Consider the following 13,868-nt stretch of genomic DNA (forward strand, 5'->3'; position numbering starts at 1 on the left):
CTGAAAACCACCCTTGCTAGCATCTGGGGGCCCCCCACCAGGCTCCCCAGCCTCTGGGTATCAGGTACCACAGCCTCCCTTTTCAATCGTTCCCACTCTCGGGTTTTACATCAATATCTCTCCAGTAGTGGTGGAAAAGTTCCATTCAAGGCAAAAGCGTTTTTTGACCTTTGCTCTTGCGAGCAAGTGCCCTAAACAGCAAGGGCCTGGAAGAAGGAAAGGGGTTCCCCGCAGCGCGCAGCCCAACTTGCACATCCCCGCGGGTCAGGAGTCAAGGCTCCTGCTTCAAGGGCTGCAAGCGAAGTTGGTCTTTGTGCTGTGGCGCTGCTTCCATTTCAAAGGCCTCGCCAGCGAATCGCGTGAGTCATTCCGGGAACCTTCAGGAGTCTCCATGGTGACGGCGGAGGGGCCGAGAGCCAGCCTGCACTCCTCTCTCGACAAGTTCCTCTTTTCTGATTTTTTCTCTTTTTCAATAGAGACTAGGGCTGAGGCTTTAGCTTTTTTGTTTTTTTTTTTTCCAACAAATCACAAAATAGGAGCTCCCTAAGCTCCTTTTCCATTTTACCAAAAAAAATTCTCTCTCTCTATTCTAGTCTTTACCTGCCTCTGTTGAGACTGTAAAAAACAACTATGCATTTGTCTTTTTTTTTTTTTTGCGAGTATTTTAAGAAATGATCTGATTTTCTTGTTTACTTCGGTGAAAAGGCTCTGGGTAAACTGTTGTCGTCTGGAGCAGAGACGCCAGCGGCAACAGCTCCAGAGGGTGGGCGGCCCTGCTCGCCTGCCATCGCCCACGGCCCCGTCTGCCAGGGGCCTGAAACACCGTCCCATCAGGCTGGCAGCACCGTGTGTGTTCTCATGTCCCCCGTGCTCCCCACGTGCACAGAGCCCTCCGCCACCCCGACGCTGGGGGAAAGCCCGGCCCTCAGAGCACGTGAGGGAGCGAGCCTTGTTCTCCTTACCGTTTTGGTCGCAAGAATCTGAGCAGGAATCCAGGGAATTTTCTCAAATGGGACTAAGTACTAAAATTTGTCACCAGGGTGAGGAGAATTGATTGATAGACGTAAATGTATTTATATAGTGTTTTAGGGGTGGAAATCCTGTGTCCTACCGGATGTTCCTGGGTCCATGGGTGGAAACGAGTTAGGGAAGCATTGCAACCTGAGTTCTGCTGACCCCGTTGTCCTCTCCAGGCTGTGGCAGGAATTCAGCCTCCTGAAGCTCCACTCCAGATTCCTGGGTGTCTCCAGGGCTGCCATGTGGGCTGTGCCCCGGGGGTGCAGCCATTCTTCATGGGGGGCTCCTGAAGATGCTGGGTGGGCCGAGGGGTGGAGAACGGCCTTCTGTGCTGTGTCAGTCGCGCTGGGGCCTCCATGTCCCAGCCTTTCCGTGTTGCTCATGGTCTTCCCCTTTTCCCTCAGACTAGCCTCGTCCCGGGCTCCAGGAGCCCCCTTGAGGAAAGGCCGCATCTCTGTACCCAGAATGCCTGCTTTTTCTGACACTTGAGGCTTCCCTAATGGATTGTGCTCACTGAGTCTTCCTCTAGATTCTTAGGACACGGTTTCTTAACTTTTCGGGGTGGGGGGTGGGTCACAGAGCCTTCGGAAAAGGCAATAAAAGCCCTGAAGCCTCGCTCAGAAAAGCACATGCGCACAGGCAGCGTTTCACAGACACACTCCGCAGTTTATGGGCCTTGGAAGCTGATGCTGGGCCTCCGGGTAAGATTCCTGCTTAGGGAGGAATTTTCTCCAAGAACTTTCTTAGCACTGCTTCCATCTTCAGCCTTGTCCATTTCACCTGTGTGCCAGACACACCCGGTATAGCTGAACCCGCCCCAGGTGTAGCCGAGGCCCAATGGAGGCTAGTGCAGCATGCACATTAGCATTCAGGTCCCTTCTTCCACACGAGCTGTGTACAAAGAAGCTGTGAAAGGAAAGCGCCCCTGCTCAAGCCTGCTTGTCAGGGCCTTTGGTGAAGACGAGTCCAGCTCCGTTGGGAAAGTCAGAGTGCCAAGGCTGCGTGCCAAACCCCAGACAGCCGGGACTCCCGCGCTTGGGGTTGGTGGCTCCAAGGATGCTCGTGGGAGTCCTCATCTAACCTGAACTTTTAAAAAATCACACATACATTAAATTTCTCTAATTTTCTGCTTATTGTTTTCTGTGTTGTGGAGAAGTTCCTTATAAGGTAAATTTTGTCTGACTTTGCCCTGCCCTGCATATTGTCCTTAAGCTCCTGGATGTTGGGGTGGTATCTGTGTTAGGTTCCTAGGGCTGCTGGAACAAGTTACCAGACTCTTGGTGGCTTAAAACAACAGAATTTGTTCTCTCATGGTTCTAGAGCCAGACGTCTGAAGTGAAGGTGTGGCAGGGCCACGCTCTAGGGGAAAATCCTTTCTGGTTTCTTCCAACTTCTGGTGGCTCCAGACGTTCCTTGACTTGTGGCTGCCTCATTCCAACCTCTGCCTCCATCTTTACATGGCTTTCTCCTTCTCCCTGTGTGCCTCTCTTCCGTGTGCCTCTTATAAAGACACTTGTCAGTGGATTTAGGGACCACCTGGCTAACCCAGGATGATCTCATTTAAAGATCCTTGACTTAATTACATCTGCAAAGACCCCTTTTCCAGATGAGGTCACATTCACAGTTTGCACATTAGGGTGTGGACGTATCTTTTTGGGCACCACCACTCAACCTTCTAGAGCATTGCTCATTTATATCCCCAGCATCTCTACGTGCCTGGCACACGGTCAGAGTTCAGTGGACGTTTATGTATTTTGTTTGATAGTTTGGAATTGAACCTTGCATGCAGGTGCTCTATCTGCTGGCTTCTGAATAAACGTGGTATGTGTTTGGAATAAGCTCACGTCTTCAGCATTCCTAGATGGTGAAAATAGCTACCAGACTAATTAGAGTAAATGGTTTCTTGCTTTCCCTTAGGGATTTCTGTTCGAGTATTTTATGCCATTGTTTCAATTTACCACATTTTAACTGTGCAGGAATTATCTAGGAAAAAAGCACACATGTTTGAAGATCTTTTTTCTCCCCTAAAGTGAGGTCCCCTCAGCATCTGAAAATGTTAGATTTTATTTATGAGATCATCTTTTGTGTATACATTTCATAATATTTATTAGGATAATGAGATACTCACTTATAAGAGTGCAGCTCCATATTTTCATGTAAATGATCTTATTTCTGTCATGTGGCATTTATTTTGTTGACGCCTCAGATCGACTTCCAAGTGTTCATTTAGCTGATACATGTAGAAAGGAAGTGACGTGTTTTTCTTTCTTTAAAAATATAGCTGAGTGTGATGCCCCTGACAGAGTAAATGAACATAATCAGATTTTACCTACTCTGGAGTGCAAATTTTAAGCTTTCATATTGAAATGTACCGTGAAGTCTCTCCAGCCTCTCTATCTGGAATGGTTTTCTTTGACAGGGTTAAAAGCGGCAGTGAGAAATGTGGCTTGGCCAGCAGGAACTTTTTAAAACAACCTCTCCCTGTGTGCGTAATTCACACTGCACGTCCCTTGCAATTGCATGCAGCTAGTCATATTTTAGTTAGGAAACGTTTGGAATCTGGAATCTAAAATTAGGGAAGGTCCTAATTCTTTGTTGCCTACTCATAGTGTAAATTAGTTCAAGGTTATTAATAATAAATGGGAGAGCTCGTTAATAATTTTTATCATCGTTTATCCATTTTCCAATAAGCAAGCAGCAGAAGCATCACAAGAGAGCCAGAGAAAATGTGGGTTCCCCATTTGCAATGCTCAGAGGAGACCATGTGCATTGGGTAATGGGAGAAACGAACACACACGTGAGACTTCCAATCAAGTAACACGCACTGCTCAGCACAGTCAGATTCAAGTGGGAGTGCACATGGCGAGTCTTGAAGTTTAAGATGCGTTAACATCAGGCCTTTCAACTTCACATTGTGCTAAAACCCAGCAGCAACACAGCATCAATCAACTAAGTAAGACTTCACTGGAAGACAGAGCCTGCACATGGCCCCAGAGGGAGCCCCGCAGACAGATTCCACGTCCAAGTTGAAAGGCAGGTTAGAACTGCCTCCTCCTTTTTGTGCTCTCTGTTGTGCCAACACTTTGCAATTTTCTTTCTTTCCTGAGAGTATGTTAGCCCATATACAAATAGGCTGGCTCTTCTGCAAAAACTAGCTGACTTGTCTGCCACAGAGTTAGTAAGCTTATTGTTTCAAAGTACTTTGTATTTGATTTTTAAACTCTGTGACAACTCTATGTGTTTTTAATTAACTTCTTTGAATTCAGCCGTTTTGAACTCAAAGTGTTCCTGGATAAAAACCAGCTTTATCAGTTTGTGTCAGTGTGTGTTTTGAACCCGTGTTGCTTTTTCCTTGCCCTCCACTGGCTGCAGATACACACGGGACTATTTAGTTATCAAAGGGCTGGCTTTTCCTGCACATCTTTGCGATAATATTGGCTGGGGTTACTTTTTATAAAATTGGGCCCAGACCAAATAGCGGGGCTGGGGAAGAACAACTGACTCTGACTTTCAAACTTTTCAAACAACTGACTGTGGTTGCAATTGGGCGCTTATGTCAGACTCCATCTCCTGTATAACGCTTGGCTAGCATTGGGATACAGGCTTTTAAAAGCACGACTTCTTAAGCACCTTCAGTACCTAAGTGTTGGGCCCTACCTGTTGGTTCTTTCAATTTGCCAGAAACACACAAGGCAGCCGCGAAGTTTACTGTCCATGCAAGGACCCACTTGAGAGCGGATGGCCGTGCCAACCAGATGGAACGCCCGGACAGCAGGTGTAAACCAGGACATCCTGGCAAACAGGTCGGTTGGGTCCCCCAAGACAGATGGAACACTTCTGTGCCCAAGGCCACTACCAAGGGCTTTTGAAGGCCCCATGTGTGCTGGAAATATTACTAAATCTCACAAAAACCCAGGGTGATTTCTTCCTGAAATCATCCATTACTTCCTCCTTGGTTCATCTGTTCTCAGTAACTTACTATTTCTGGACCCCAGGACACTTCCACCACGAAGTCTTTTCTCTACTTACAATGCTCCTGTCCGTCTTTCCCGTCTCCATCCATGGAGATCCCAGTGATTCTTCGAGACCTAACTCAGCAGTGCCTCTTGTGTGAAGAAAGGGCGGGTTGGGGACCTTTTTGTTACCTAAGCTCCTGCAGAGCTGCATCTGTATCCTTTTGGGGCATTTGCCTCCTTCCATTTTGTTACGTTTCTGGGTGGAATCATGTCCACTGCTGAGCTGAGAGGAGGGACCAAGCCCAAAGCCTGGAGTCCCCAGAACCCCGGGGCCACCGAAGCCGGACGTGCGCACTTAACTGCTGCGCCAACGGGCCGGCCCCGCCACTACTTCTGATGCTAATGGTCACTCTTGTATCCGTATCGACCTGATCATTCTTGCAGGTGTTGCTGCTGGCCTTCCTGCACTGGATGCTCACAGAGAGAGGAGAGATGTTTCTAACAAAAAGAGGGTGCCCCGTATTCTCAGTTTGTTGTCAAATTTCCCCCAATGGAGCTCACCACAAGTTTCTGCACAGTTGAAAGAAATATGAGGGCACCTTCCCTAGGACACCCAACATACTTCTCTGGACAGCAAATGCCCCGTGTTCCAGCAAAGGTGCTATGAACACAACAAATCTATGCCTTTTTATATGTACTTTTTATACACTAGACACTATGCTAAATGCTCTATATATGTTGTCTCATTTGATCTTACTTTAGTGAGGTAGGTACTACCATTGTTCCTATTCTACAGGTGAGGACACAGATGTGCAGAGACCCAGCACCTCGACCCTCTGATCTCAAGGTGAGAGGGTGGAGGCAGCTCACTCTGCTCTTCAGATTTAACGGGACTTTTCACTGCATTGCAGTCACCAACCCTGACTGTTGTCCTCCAGTCTTGTCAAGCGCCCACTGGGTCATCCAGGCAACCATTCTCCAGCAGAAATCCCTCCTGTGCCTGATGTGTAGGTGGACATTAGGCCTCACTGAATTACATGGGCTGATGGCGCTCAGTTTTCTTTTAGTTACAATGCAATTCAAAATGTGAATAAAGGCTCAAGAAATAGGAAATGCGGTCTGAACAATAACGAAAGCTAAGATATTGAGTAATATCGCCATGCTCTGTTCTGTGAGGACTCAGTCCTCATAACAACCCCAAGAGGTAGGGACTATTATTATTCCCATTTTATAGGCACAGACAGGTTAAGTAACTTGCACAAGATTGCACAGCTCATAAGTGGAGAAGCCAGCATTTGAATCCAGCAATAGGGTAGGTCTGTTTCTCGCAAATGCCAAATACAGCAAGACTTTCAATCTTCCTGTATGCTTCTTTCTTATCGCACTTTAGAAAAGAATTCACCAAAAATACCAGAATTGAAATCAGGCATGAGCAGTAGTTCAAACGAGAGGTTCACATCCAATGAGTTCTACTTGTAGGCAGAGGGGAAAGGAAAAACTAAAAAGACTGAAAATATAAAGAAGAGAAAGGAAAGTGCTGGGGCCGGCCCCACGGTGCAGCGTTAAGTACGCACGTTCCACTTCGGCAACCCGGGGTTTGCCGGTTTGGATCCCGGGTGTGGACATGGCACCGCTTGGCATGCCGTACTGTGGTAGGCGTCCCACATATAAAGTAGAGGAAGATGGGCACGGATGTTAGCTCAGGGCCAGTCTTCCTCAGAGAGAAGAGGAGGATTGGCAGCAGTTAGCTCAGGGCTAATCTTCCTCAAAAAAAACAAAAGAAGTAGTGGCAAATTAAGCCCATTAAGTCACAGGCTGCGAAGAGACAAGGAATCTTTATTAATCACCAGCAGAGGACATGACCTAGGAGACTCTGCCAGGAGAAAGGCAGTCAGAGCACCCACGGTTCTCCGGGTGGGGGCTCGGAGCCAGTGGGTTTGCACTAGCGTGGTTACTGCATCCTGCACTCCTAGAATGACTCACGCAGACCATGGCGCCTCGAGAACTAGGGGTTACAGACAGTACCGAATCACAGTCCCGGGGAAAGGAGTTTGTCCGTTTCCACACACATCTGCACCTGACCCATACGTCTATCTTGTCCAAGGATCCCCAAGGGAGGGCATCCCACCAACTTTCCTTGCCATTCTATGCCAACAATCACCATTTTTTTCTTTATGTTTATCCTTATTAGTGTCCATTCCTTCTTCGGCTCTGTTTGTGGAGAGATAGCTAAGGTGGTTTGCATTTTCCTGTGGCAAGCACATCTCAGAAAGTCCAAATGGCACAGTTTCCCTCCGTTAATTTTCACTTAGATCTTAACCTTCTCATTTTATTTCACTTGGACTCTGGATAGCCAAGTAGAAATAATGCTTGGCGGCCTTTGGGCAGGACACCGGCTGCTTCTCCACCCCTTCTCCTGTGGTTTAGTGAACCACACAGTCCGGTTCTGCAATATCCTTGTTTCTGGACTTCTAACCTCCTTCCCAGCAGGGAGATGATTCATGCTAAAAGCCACGTCTTACACCAAGGCTTACTGGGCACACCAAATGCTCATTCAAATGGCAACATCTGTCCTTGGAACCCAAGGTTAAATTTAGTTAAAGACTTCCCAACTCTGCCCCCAGCCCTTTTCAGTTCCATCCGCTTTACTTTCCTGAAGATGTGACGAGAAAGATTTCAGAAGTGAGCACGACGGTGCGTCCCAGTTCTCTGGGCAGAGCTGCACCCGGCGCTGGGACTCTATGATGCTCTGAAGGAGGCATGACCGTGCAGTGGGCTTACAACAAACTCACCGTTGGCAGAAGCTTCCATGTCACCACTTTGGCCCTGGTAAAAGCAGATTTCACGGCAGCACAGGGACGGGCTACAGTGGGAGGTGAGGAGGCAGTAAGGAGAACTTTCTTTAATGTTCTCCAGATCTGTCAAACCAAGCTTTGCTCTGTGCTGCCATGCCACCCAGACGTCTGGGTGGTAACTCAGACTTTGAAGTTGTCACTACTCCTAGCTTGATGGCTTGGAGGAGGCCCAGGAACTACAGGAACTTAAGGCTCATACAATCACTTGTGCGGGACCTGCGTTCTCAGCCTCCGCCCACTCAGCCTGCCAGCCGCCCAGGTCACAGCCAAGTCCGATTGCTGCCCATGCCTCCTGGAAAAAGCAAGAAACCCGCTGGGCAGACACTTGTCGAGCTGCAGTGGTTGAAACTGGCGGGAGCTGAGTGCAGGGAGAGGGTGAGAAAAGAGGCGGGGGCTGGGCGTTTGCACAAGTTTAGGGTGGAGCCGTGGAGTGAGGCACTGTGGCGCGGGCTGGAAAGGTACAGAGGACACTTCCGTAGAGCATGTTGTGGACTGTGTCTATGGATCCCCTTTGATTTGGGGGGACATGAATAAAACATTGGCGTTCTTTTGAAATTCCCTTTGTTTGTAGGACTGTTTATTTGGCTGCTCCACGAGGGGCCAGGCTGTATAGAGACCACACATGTGAGTGGAGGACAGGCCCACTCATATCAACAGGGCAAGTCCGGGGAAGGTTTCTACCCGCTGGGCACTGGAGCGCAATAGCAGGCAGGGATGAAAAGCAAGAGGCTGAGGGAGACACTGGGCTTTGGGGTGGATTGCATGGGCGATGGTGGGAGTGGAGGGTGTGGTGGTGGTAGTGGGGGTGGCGTTGGTTTACGTGGAAACATATTTGCTATTAACTTTATATTCTGCCAGGGATGCTGGAGTCCAGGCTGCCTGGCTGCCGGGCTGTGGGGTGGGTGAGGGGACAATGAAGAGAATACTAAAGTTTAACGTCCTTTTTATGACCGACTTTTGCTGCTGGCACCTTTCTCTTGGAAAAAGACATTGATTCATGACTGAACAGTCCCTACACACAGAGTAAAAGACATCCTCGGAGGCTCTGAGTTGCTTTCTGTTTAAAGGAATGGATGGCGTCCAAAGGCTATTCGGAAAGTGACTGAGAGAAATCAGAGCAAAAGAGCTAATGTTTTTATTTCTGTCTCCTGCTCCCCCAGATGAGTTTGAAATTCTTGCTTCGGGCCATATGGAGTGGGTATGTACTGCTCTCTGTTTCTACTCAACTGCCTTTCACTGTGTCAAGTGGACCCTTTGAAGCAGCCTTCTCTTACCTCAGATTCTGACATGAAAAATTGTTTAATTGCCTTTCAGTCTACACAAGATAAGGGACCATGTCTCCAAATGGTATAATTCTCTTAACCAAACAATAGCAGAACCACCCAGAGCAGTTTTCAAAGCAAGAAAAGAATTCCGTACATATGTTAAGCATTTTGTTCCTTTCAAAGTGCTTTGCTCTGTAGTATTTTTTTAAATTGGATAAATGCACACGAAGCATGGCGAAAATTGTATCACATAACAAAAAAGTAAGATTTTAGAATTTTGTAACAATTATTGATTTGATTTTCTCTATAGGAAACTGAGGCACGAGGCGGGAAGTTATGGCCTGACTCCCAGCAGCTGAGCTGAACCCGGACAGCGGTCTGCTTCCTTGCTCTGCTGTGCTCCCCTCTGCATCAGGTGGCCTCGCCCAACACAGGACAACGACCAGCTTGGACCCCCCAGAGGCTTCCCAGAGTGGGTGGGGGCTGGATTGGGGCCCACAGGTGTGTTCCCTGACTCGGGGGGCCTGCGCAGACCCCACTGTCTGCCCTCCTAGGCTTCAGCAGAGAGACTTGCCCTTTTATCTTGTTCACTTGCTGCCAATCACTCTTCATCAGAGCCCTTTCCTTCAGGCTGCGGCTGAGGAATTGTTACATCTCCTAGATTTTAAAAAATGTAGGTTGCTTTTTCTTAAAAAAAAAATTGTCTCTGAAATAAGCTCACAAGCCCTTTCCATATTTTTACAAAGCTGTTAGCAAATCCTCAAGGAAGGATGTTGTCGTCAGCTTCAGGTAGGTGCGTTAGGAGACAGCCTGGGGCAGCACTGCGGCTCGGTGCGGGGAGGAGGGCAGGCTGAAATCCAAGGGAGCTGGAACACCCACCATTCCCCACCACTGCCAAGATGGAGCCCACCCGGGGAGGCAGCAGGATACAGGGCCAAGGAAACCCCCAACACCAGCTAACCCCATGGGGGGTGCAGGGGAGCCTGAGAGAAGGGCTGGATGCCAGTGGGAAGTCTTAAGGAAAGGGTTTCATGTGCCTCAAAGGACCCAATCAACAGAATGAAAAGGCAACCCACGGAGGGAGAGAAAATATTTGCAAATCACCTATCTGGTAAGGGACTAACATTCAGAATATATAAAGAACACTTACAACTCAACAACAAAAAAACAAGCAACTTGAATAAAAAATGGGCAAAGGACTACAATAGACATTTCTCCAAATGACGTACCAACGCCAACATGCACAAGAAAAAGTGTTTAATTCACTAATAACCAGGGAAATGCAAATCAAAACCACAATGTGCTGTCACTTCACACCCATTAGAGTAGCTATTATAAAAAACAAAAAAAAAGAAAAACCTTCAATAAACCAGAAAATAACAAGTGTGGGAAAATAACTTGCTGGCGGGAATGGAAGATGGTACAGCCACTGTGGGAAACAGTATAGCAGTTTCTCAAAATATTAAACATAGAATGACCATGTGATCCTGCAATTCCACTTCTGGGCATATACATGAAATAATTGAAAGGAGGAACTCAAACAAATATCTGTACACCCATGTTCATAGCAGCATTGTCCACAATAGCCAAAAGGTGGAAACAACCTAAATGTCCATTGATGATAAATGGATAAACAAAATGTGGTATATCCATACAATGAAATATCGTCCAGCCTTAAAAAGGAAGGAAATTCTGACACATGCTACAACATAGATGAGCCTTGAAAACATACGTTAATTGAAATAAGCCAGATGCAGAAAGTCGAATACTGTATGATTCCACTAAGGTGAGGTACCTAGACTAGTCAGATTCATGGAGACAGAAAGTAAAATGGTGGTTGCCAGGGCCTGGGGGAGGAGGGGGAAATGGGGGTTACTGTTTAATGGGCACAGAGTTTCAGTCTGGGATGGTGACAAAGTTCTGGAGATGCACAGTAATGATGGTTGCACAACAATGTGAATACACTTAATACCCCTGACTGTACACTTAAAAATGGGTAAGATGGCAAATTTTATGTTATGTGTATTTTACCACAATTTAAAAATTCAAAAATTTTAAATGGTTAAAATGGAAATTTTATGTTAAGTTTATTTTACTGGAATTTAAAAGAGTTTAAGGGGAGCTGGAGAGAGAGAAGACTCCAAGGGAGATGGAGAGAACGGGGAGGAGAGTGAGGCAATGAGGTACTTTCCAGGGAGGATGCCCAAGCCCCTTCTTCCCCTGTGCATGTGTGAGGCCCCATAAAGGACCCGTTCCCAGTGAGTGCTTGGCCTGGGGAGGCTGAAGGAGGAGGTATCTGGCCCCTTCCCTGTGGTCGTCTATCTGACAGGTCATCTCTCCTGTCCCATCTCAGATGGCAGACAGGACAGACGATGCCCGTCAGGGAGGGTGAGGGCAACTCCCCTGAATCACCTTGCCCCTCAAAGGGTAAGTGAAGACACACCCTGTGGCCGCCATCTTGAAAATGAAGCCTTCAAATAAAACCTTACACAGAAGTTCGAGATGTAACAGAGATAGCGTGAAGCACTTTGGCTGAAGCGGCCGTGGAGACTCCAGAGGTCTACTCCCCTTCTCTTTCACAGTGGCCTGTGAGGAGGCTGCAAGGAACACCCAAGGCTCTCCAGAGCGCAGTGTGGAAACCACTCACCAGTGTTAGTGTGGTGGCTTAGCGTCAGCAGCACAGTAGCCTTGATAGTTGGCACCATAATCCCAATAGCCTGTTCCCTCCAGTAGTGGCAGAGTGCTATTTTTCCGTTTAGAAACTTAGGACCCCTTTTGGACCCTCCTTGAAATGTCCGTTTTGGGTCCTAAGAGACAGGATCTCAGTTCATTTGCAGGGAACTGACATTCTCCGAGCTCAATAAATTATGATGCCATTGCCAGCTCTGTTTATTAAGCCCATCTACGTCTTCATGTTCTCTCTGATGACCTAGTAAGGTGGGTCCCCTCACCCTAAACCAAAATACTCTAAGTGTGTGGTGAATATAATGGCTATAAGTCTCACCTGTGGAACAGGTTCTTTATAATTCCTTTCTGCGGAACTCTCCTGGCTGTGGATATGGCCCTGATACCAGAAGCACACGAGGTGGGGAACCCCGTTTGTCTCATGACCATGTGGGGCTGAGGGATGGTTGAGTACAAAGGATTGTTGGAAGTTTTTCTGTGTGTTGCTCTGTGAGGTCTTCCTTAGCACCTTTGAGACACCTTCAGTGCAGATTTACATCTCTTCAAAACTTCTAAGGATTGGGACTTTCTCTTCCTTTGGGTGTATCACTGTATGAGACTGGCCTAGGGGTGGCCCAGCCTTATTCAGATAGATTAGTCAAAGGTGAGAGCCTTTTATCCCTTTAAAAAATGAGAGATAATCATATCTGACTAATTAGTGATTTGAAGAAGAGGTTTACATAGGAAAATTAAAAAAGAAATCATTGAAATTATCTATCATCAGAAAGGCAGACTATTTTTTTCCTAATAATTTTCTAAATGTCAAAAATTCATTTAAACTCTATGGCCACTATTTGGAGTAAAATAGTGTATTATGTCAATGATTCTGTCAATTATCTTATGTTTCAGAGCACTATGTATATAACTATAGCTTTTATATACATTTATAAAGTATATGTCTATTCATGCCTCTAATTTTTCCAAATATTGAGTTTTTTATTTCAGTTCACCTGGGGCCATAAAATGGGTTTTGGGCTGTATTATTGGCTGACGCTTGCCTCAAATCAGCTAATCTGACAGTTTGTTGGTTGCATATTCATCATCCTCTCCACTCCATCCTCAGTCTCTACACAGCAGCCAACCACTTTCTACCGGGGGATCCATGAGATTACAGGGAAGCCGATCTCACCTCCATCTTCAGGGGTGGGGTGTGTGGTCTAGGCTAAGCCAATCACTGCCTTTCATTCCTCTGGACACAGACATTGGTGCAGAGGGGGCATGTGACCTAAAGTGCCCAATCAGAATGAATCTTCAGATCTCCCTTGGAAAGCCTGGGCAGGGTTGCTCATTCTTCTCTTCTGGACTGGAATGAGGGAGTACCAGCCCCGAGAGCTACTGGAAGCCATCGGGGACCCTAAGGGGAGTAAGTCTTAGAATTTGACACCAAAAAGGCCAAGGTGAAGAGCTGGAAAGAAATTGAATTCTTGGTGACATTGTTGAGCTACTGGATCAAGGCTTATCTGAAGGCAGTGTACCTCTAGCATTTTCAGTTACTTGAGCTAACAAATTACCTTAATGGTTTAAGCCATTTTGAGTGAAGATTTCTGTTACCAGCATTCTAACTGACAGTATATCAATGATATATTAGTATACAACTTAACGGTTTACAAGTCATATTTTCCCACTTCATTTTCACAACATCTCCACAGAGATATTCAGAAAGGCTGTTATTCCTCTCATTTTATGTGAAGAAAGGGAGCATGAAGGCACTGCCCTAGGTTAAACAGATGGTTACATAGCAAAGCTATGTGAGGACAGGAAGCATGTACATGTTTTAAAGTTGTGTTCTTGGCTTCTTTTACAGCACTTATCAACTGGATATAATAAATGTTTGTTGAGTGAATACTAAACCAAAGAACAGAGCTGGATTAGTAAAAGAATAAGATTTGTTTTAATTATTCATTATTTTTTCCAACAAATATTTACCAAATGCTTACTGTGTAGCACGCATGAGACTAAGTGTTCAAATTAAATACACTTTGTGCCAGTACCTCCAGTACAAAAAAAAAAAGACAAAGAAAATTATTGACGTCTTTAATATTCTTATGCTC

General features: G+C 46.4%; 1 long non-coding RNA gene across 3 annotated transcripts in view; it reads left to right on the forward strand.

Annotated features, from left to right (window-relative positions):
* Positions 1-13,839, forward strand: part of LOC102147469 (uncharacterized) — a 73,974-nt gene extending 60,135 nt beyond the window's left edge. For 2 of the 3 annotated variants that reach the window (XR_011427672.1, XR_002800975.2), the window contains exons 2-4: positions 4,699-4,820; positions 8,989-9,026; positions 9,404-13,839. This is a non-coding gene — a long non-coding RNA (uncharacterized lncRNA). Of the gene's footprint in view, positions 1-3,945; positions 4,055-4,698; positions 4,821-8,988; positions 9,027-9,403 lie in introns of all 3 variants that reach the window. The other variant, XR_288625.4, reaches the window with a different exon arrangement.
* Positions 13,840-13,868: the final 29 nt, after the last annotated feature.

Source organism: Equus caballus, chromosome 17 (genome assembly GCF_041296265.1).
Source record: "Equus caballus isolate H_3958 breed thoroughbred chromosome 17, TB-T2T, whole genome shotgun sequence".
Classification (NCBI taxonomy): domain Eukaryota; kingdom Metazoa; phylum Chordata; class Mammalia; order Perissodactyla; family Equidae; genus Equus; species Equus caballus.